Here is a 7,648-nt window from a genome sequence, read left to right as displayed (position 1 = left end):
AAAAAAAAAAAAAAAAAATCCCTTTACCAGAATGTGTGGCTCACAGTAGAGGAAAAGAACCTTGAGAATTCTTGATAGATCCATGGGAACAGGGCGAATCCTGTGTACTCAGGACGGAGACAGGATACAGTGTGGCCGATGTCCTCATTTGTACCTTGGAAGGGGTGAAAAGGCCAGAATTTGTCTTGGTCATGCTCCAGATAGGAGGGCTGATTCACCTATTCTCCAGTGAGGTAGATTCAATTTTTAAACGTCAAACCAAGAATCACCAGGCAGCTTCTGTGCAGTGGGTAGTGCAGATTTGTCTGGCAGTGGTTTATGGCATTCTTCATCCATTAGAGGAGGGTAATACTGCCTGTGACATTGGGGACAGGTAAATGTCATTCCAGTTATGATCCAATCAGTAGTACATTGAAAGAAAGAGGACAAGGGGTCTTGGCTTAAACATATTAAACTCCTAAATCATAGTAGATACCTCTTAGTACAGAACAGTTGGCCCTCCAGGTTACTTTTGGCTAAAAAACCCCTAAATTCTAGATCTATGGTTTCTCAGTTTTATCACATAGGATTACTATTGTCAGATTGCTCTCTAACCACCACATCAAAACACATATTTAGTTAAGTATAATTAGCCTTGCTCAGAGTGCACTAAATTGTTTAATTCAGAAGAATAACAAGTTCACCTCATGCTATTCGTCTTTCACCATTTCAGGAGTCCAAGAGGAAGGAATAAACTCTTCAGGAGTTGCCCCTCTCTGTAAAAGATTGGTTTATTCTTTAAAACTGGGCTCTTGAGTACCTCTAGGCAACATTGCCAACCTTTTGATTACTTTTTTTTTTTTTTTTTTAAGACAGAGTCTCAACCTGTCATCCTGGGTAGAGTGCCTAGAGTGCCGGGAGTCACAGCTCATAGCAACCTCAAAACTCCTGGGCTTAAGCGATGCTCTTGTTTCAGTCTCCCAAGTAGCAAGAAGTACAGGTGCCTGCCACAACACCCGGCTATTTTGGGGTTGTAGTTGTTGTTTGGCAGGCCTGGGTTGGATTCGAACCTGCCAGCTCTGGTGTATGTGGCTGGTGCCCTAGCTGCTTAAGCTACAAGGCGCTGAGCCAGCTTTTGATTACTTTTTAGGGTAAGCATTAAGTGACCTACAATTTCAGGAGGCGTCTAGAGGACACTGTGATGTGGGTAGCAACCACTAGCTGTGAGAAATGCAGCTCAGGGCCGAAAAGAGCCCAAATACCAGCTAGAAGGCTGAGGTCCCGGGAAGGAAGTAGGTGTTGAGCAAGAAGAGAAAGACAAGGGACAATAAAGGAGGGAAGGGTGAGGAAGACACTGGGAGAGCCTCCCTGCCTCCTCATGGGCCGCTGCGGCGCCTAACTCCAGCCACTCCACTCCCTAAGTCAGTTTTACTATATCGGTAAAGACTCCATTCAGAGTCAGAGCAAGGCTGCAAAGGAAGGAAACTGTAGAATCTGTTGGGGACAGGCAAGGTCATTGCCTCATTAAGAGAGCAGCTCTGCAGTTCCTGAGATGGGGAGAGCCCAGCCAGTTCAGAGAACAAAGCAATAGTGGCTCTCAACCATTTCCTTGTGCTGCCGGGAGGAGAGATTTCCGAGGTGCGAATAATCTGGTGCATTTAGGCCCATCATCTTTAGGCAAGTTCTCAAGCGCTGCTTTTCTAACTCGCAGGATACAGGTGGGGCACAGAGGGATGGAACCACTTTACAGTTGCAAAACTCAGCGGCCTCTACGCAGGCTCCAGTGCTTGAACCCCCAAACCACCCTTCAGTTTGCAGCGGGGAAGAGACCTCCCACGGTGGGGGTCAGCGCTAACCCACGCAGGCCTGTTTGCTGTCCCCGGCATCTGCCTTTAGAGCTTTGGCCAGGAGGATCAGAGACAGTGGGGCGGGAAATACGACAACTTCAGCCAGAATATGTCCAGAGACTTAAAAACTAGTGTCCCAGCAGCCCCTGCCGGGAAGAGGGCTGGCCCTGAGCAGGGTGCAGCGGTCACCCCGCGTCCCTCGTGCCCTGGCAGAGCCAGACTCTGACGTCTCACTCTTTAGATCCCAAACTTGTAAACACAAGGAAGCAAGATCCTGTGTACGTCTCCACGGCAGCAATAAATTCGCTGCGAGGCCGCTGGAGCGGGGCGGGGACGCTGCCTCTCTGGCGGGATCGGCCCCCGGAAGGGCTGCAGCAGCCGTGACTGCAGCGGAAACGAGCACGGAGCCGCCACCGGGCCCACAGAAGGCCCCCGAGGGCCGCAGCTGCCCTCGTGGCCCGCACCCTGCCCAGCCAGGCAGGACACCCTCGGCTGACAGGTCCTTGGGATGCAAGCGACGCACAGCGCCCTCTGCCGGCAGCCGGTGTCATCAGCTCTCACCGAAGACAAAAACCCCTTGGCAGCTCAGCGGGACGTCTCAGGGAGAGACCCTGACTGAGATGGATCTACTACTGTGTGTGATCCAGTCTTCCCCCTCTGAGTTGTAGCACAAAGGTACAGGCAAAGAATAAAGCCCACATGTTTAATTTGGGACATACAGGACAATTTATTGAGGTCAATCTCAAGCAAAATCTGAAATCAGTGGAATGTCATTAAAAACTTTTCCAAATTAATCCTCACGGAAGCAAAAAACACATTTGAATTCCAAAGTATTGTAAAATAAAAAAAGGTAACATCTCAGTAAATATACAAAAATTATGTTTCTACCAGCACACACATCAATAAGTAGCTTAAATATTAACGTGATCCTAGATGCACTGTAACTAGCCAACAAGAAGCTATCTATATACAGGTTAACCAAGCTTTACTTTACACGTTTCACACTATGCAATAAAACATAGGCCAATCAACAGAATCCTCAAAATATTATATATCTTGAAGTCTATGTGGCAACATCAAGTCCTTATGTAGTAATGCCCTAGTGGACACCCCTGGGAAAAACGCCATCCCTTAGTGTCCAGAGGTTCCAGCCAAGTCACAGAAACTCAAAAGAGATTGGATTTAGTGAATATCGATGCTTTGTTATTAAAGACTCAAGTCTCAAGTGATTTAGGCAAAATAACATTTCACGGGATCTACAAAGTTTATTACAGATAAAGTACAGAAATAACCAATCTACAAAGATCATTATCATAAAGAACACGAGGAAATGAAAACGGAATCTGTAGGTATCTGTTGTGCAATATCACTCAAATGGGTACAAATAAATTTTTCATATCAGTTCCAAATATGCACACACCCTTTATATAAAAAAATGATTATTATTAACCAGCTGTAATAATCATTTAGCATCTTGGTTATTAGTGGCAATATAATTTTCTTAACATAGGTAATGTAACAGGACAAATGAGATAAAATAATATTAATGACAACAGAGTTTTATCCAGTCCACTACTAAACTGACAAGAATACCTTAGAGGTAACCTGACAGATACTGGAGAGCCATCTGCACACAGCAAGTCTGCTGGCAGGCCGGGAAGGGGGCAGTACAAGCTGAGGGTGAACAGACAAGTAATGTCTCATAAGAAAACTAAGGACTGAATAAATGACTTTGGCAACTATTCTATTTTCCCTTTTTACTTACACGTTAATGACTTTTACAGTTTACTGAAGGACAGCTCTCTTCCTCCTCCCCCTTCACAGCCACGTGCTGTAAGCATCTGAACCTGTCACGCGATGGACTTACCAAAAAATAAACAAAATGGAAATAGTTTTTGAAAGACACAGGCTATACACAGCATTTCAGGAGTGTAATGTTAAGTGCATTTTAAAATTTTTTTCCTACACAGACATACATTAAAAGGAAAGAAGTGCTTGGGAATAAGGTTGACAAAATGACAAAATAAAGAACCTATCTAAGAAATATTCATAAAAATGCTGCTGGTATCTCATGCAAGAGTCTCTTCCTCAAGTGTGTAAAATAAATCTGAGATTACTACTGGGAATACTCTTTCCCATTTGCAGAACTTCACCGTTAGTCCAAGTTAAAGAGGATAAGAGACTAGGCTATTTATTTTCAAAACAGTATACAAAACAATGCTTTCTACTTTGTAAATTTAAAAAGAAACTGTAAAATAAGGAGAATCTGAAGAGTTTCAAGTACTTAAAAAACCTGAATTCAATGAGGCAGAGGTCTCAGTGTTAAAGTGACTCCTTCGCACCTGTGGTGAACATTATTGTCCCCTCCCTTACCCTATTTATGACCCCCCTTTTCTCCTAGTAGCCCACCCCAGGTAAGAGTTGGTGAGATTTCAGAATGTGTAAGTTTACAACTTTTCAATATTTGTTAATTCATTGCAAAACTATCTGATTATATCTATTCCTTAGCCCATCTAAAACTGGAAGCAAGTTCCACTTTCTGCTTACAAATAAGAAAATTGTTCCATCTAATCACTACATGTCTGCACCAGCTTGGACAATTTGGGGGTGGCTAGATGCATCAGCCTTGTAAAAAGTGATTCAAGTCTAGTTTGCACTGCTGAACAACAAAACGGCTTTCCCATGTCACCGCACCTCATGGAGAAGTGCATCAAATCGATCAGATTCCCAGGCTGTAAAGATTCCATAGTGATTTGTTTTCTCATCTTGTTAGAGGACACGGTATGTGGGAGGCAGTGCCTTGACTTTGAGATGAATGCTAAAGGAAGAGTTTTGTATTTAAAAATGAAATAAAAGATAAGCAACAAGTCTTAGGCAGTCTAGAGATTCCATTCTATGTAGATGGCCTGATTCCAAACTGTAGGTCTGGACGTGACCCTGATCAGAACACACCATGCAACAAATTACCCAAAAAGGAAACTCCACTTTGTGAGCCAGGAAGTTGGCCTGTAGCCTGTCCCATCTGAGCATCCTCTACATGATTACATACTGAGTATCTCAGCTCCACAATGGTATTTACAGGTGTGTTTCCAAATGCTATGCAGAAATGGCAGAAGGGAGCTGGGAGAGCTCCCCCTGTCCTTCAATTATGATCATTATTATTATTTTAGTTTTCAGATATGTTCTTGACTTGAACATGCAGAAATCTTAGAGTTTCAATGGTTCCAGAACTCAGGCTATTCTACAGATTAAACCAAATATTTTTCAGAATTAAGCTAGAGTGGGAACTTGTTAAAACAACAGTGAAAATGAAACCCACCCTCCCCCCATCTCTAGCCCTGATTAGAGATGAAAGAAGCAAATCCCAGCCTCCAGCTGCTTCAGCATTCTAGGAATGAAGAAATGCCCCCCTCAGCCAGCCACAGGCAGCTCCTCTGGTTCCTCAGAGGACTTGTGGGCAGCCCCTCCCTCCAGTGCATAGCGCCTGTCATGGTTTCCTGGGAGTTCATCTTTCTCTGAAGCATTAATGCTGATTATTAAAAATTTTTATGTTCAGTTCTTTCAAACAATCAATATGAGGTTAAAAAATACCAACATTATTCCATGCTGCTTTAAGTTATTTCATTATTGAACAAGAATAAAAACCAACCATTTACACTCTGACCACATATAGATTTTAAAGTTAACAAATACCAACTTCAGACTATGAGTGAGCAATGTCTTTTAGAATATTTCATTGGTGTAGCATAGGCAAGCACAGTGTATGGACACTTACGCACACATAAAGCACAATTTTCTCTCTGCTTCCACCACCTGCAACCTTAAAATATATGAAATAGGTCAACACTGACACTAAGGAGGTGTGAAGAGAGCTCCTCGGCACTGGAATGACTAAAACGACTTTTCAACCATTAAAGAACACTCACAGACAAAAATTTCAGAGCTGTGGTTAGCTATTTTGTTTTCTACTCTTGATTTCTGAAACGGCAAAATACTACTAGTATCTCCCCCCAAAGGATTATAAAATCTCAGCAGAGCTCTGTCACAGATAACAAAACCAAAATAGGACGTAATGAAGAAGTGGCATATAGATACTTAACCTACAGTATGTGCAGAATGTAGGATGCACCCTGGTCACCATATAAAAGTCATCAGGTATCAAACAGCACTGAGTCTAAACAAAGCAAGGAGATAAGATCTCATGTTGAATGCTGTTCCAATGAAGAACTGCATTTAGAATATTATATTAATAAAGGAAACCCTTACGTTAGTAAGTTTAAAAAATCAAAGATTTACCATATATAAAATAAAATTTTAGTAGAATAAAACCTAGATTTTCTTAAATTGTTTTTTAAAAGGACAATCTATCTAATTGCTCTGAGCAAAGCTGAGTGTTTTGGTGAGCTGTGTTTCATGTTACTTTCCGCAATTACATTTGGTAACATGTACACAGCATTTTCCACTTTGCTCTTTCGGGACAATATCTAATCAACAGACTTTAAAGCCCAACGAGTCACCTCAGAGTTAATTGCTAGAACCAGGCAAATGGCAGTTTAGGAGCTTAAGGAAAATAATTGTAGTGTTTTTTTTTTTTTTGTTTTGTTTTTTTACAAGAGAAAATCCAGCATAATTGCACATTTACACACCAAAAAAAGAGAGGCACAAAACAGCTTTTTTTCTTTTCTTTCTAGAGAAGAGCTCTAAATTGATAAGAAAACAACACACGTAATACAACTGAAGGACTGCAGTAAAACATCTATTCTCCCTTCAAAAGGTCACTAGGTACTTCTTGAGGGAAAACAAACGCTACCAGGTACCATCAATTTTAAGCAGCCAGAATTCACAAATAAAGTTACATTCAGTCAAGCTAGCCTCGACTTCTACTTAGCACAGTGCTACCACAATCTCTGACGTCACTATTTCATACAAGAATACTGGAATACACACATCCCTAAGCATTAAAAGCAAGTGAGTTTTGTGAGCAGACATCTTGCTATAGTTGCATCTATTAAGATTCAAGCATCACAGTAAACCACTTTTGCTAACATTGACTTTCTTGGGTGTTTTCTCCAAGTTCTTCCTAAGATGAAGTGTGTTTGCGTGGCTCTTACATACCCTGTCAAAGTAGAAGTGCTTTCCCTTACCCAGTGGGAGAAATATTAAATGTTGGATAATACTAAATAGTTCGCATAGAATTTGGGGATGGCCCCACTGTTTCCACCCCTAAATTAGGAACTCAACCTAAAAGATCTATTCCAATAAAATTTAAGTTCACTGTGTAGTTTCACCAGGAAACATGATTGAATGGTCAGATGACAAAGGAAATGTTCAATTAGGAGAAGGAAACAGAGACAGAAAATAAAATGCCCATAATTCTCTCCAAATCAGACTAAAATCTATTCAAACCGGACAGAAAATAGAGCTTATATGATTTGATTTTCGGTTTGTGCCTTTCATCTGATCTCCCTTTAGCTGCCTTTGTCCTCGTGTCAGAGCAACAGGAGTGGCCATCTCACTATGTGCATTCACATCCGCGTAGACACACTTCATTGCAAACACATCCACATAAAGACACTTCATTGCAAACACTCACATCTATCTACATAGACACACTTCATTGCAAACACATCCACATAAAGACACTTCATTGCAAACACTCACATCCACATAGACACACTTCATTGCAAACACATCCACGTAAACACACTTCATTGCAAACACATCCATATAGACACACTCCATTGCAAACACTCACATCCACGTAGACACACTCCATTGCAAACACTCACATCCACGTAAACACACTTCATTGCAAACACATC

The sequence above is a fragment of the Otolemur garnettii genome, unplaced genomic scaffold, assembly GCF_000181295.1.
Source record: "Otolemur garnettii isolate 467f Iridium unplaced genomic scaffold, OtoGar3 scaffold00102, whole genome shotgun sequence".
In the NCBI taxonomy this organism is placed as follows: Eukaryota; Metazoa; Chordata; class Mammalia; order Primates; family Galagidae; genus Otolemur; species Otolemur garnettii.
The sequence above is the reverse complement of the archived record's forward strand: the minus strand, read 5'-3'. Positions refer to the sequence as shown.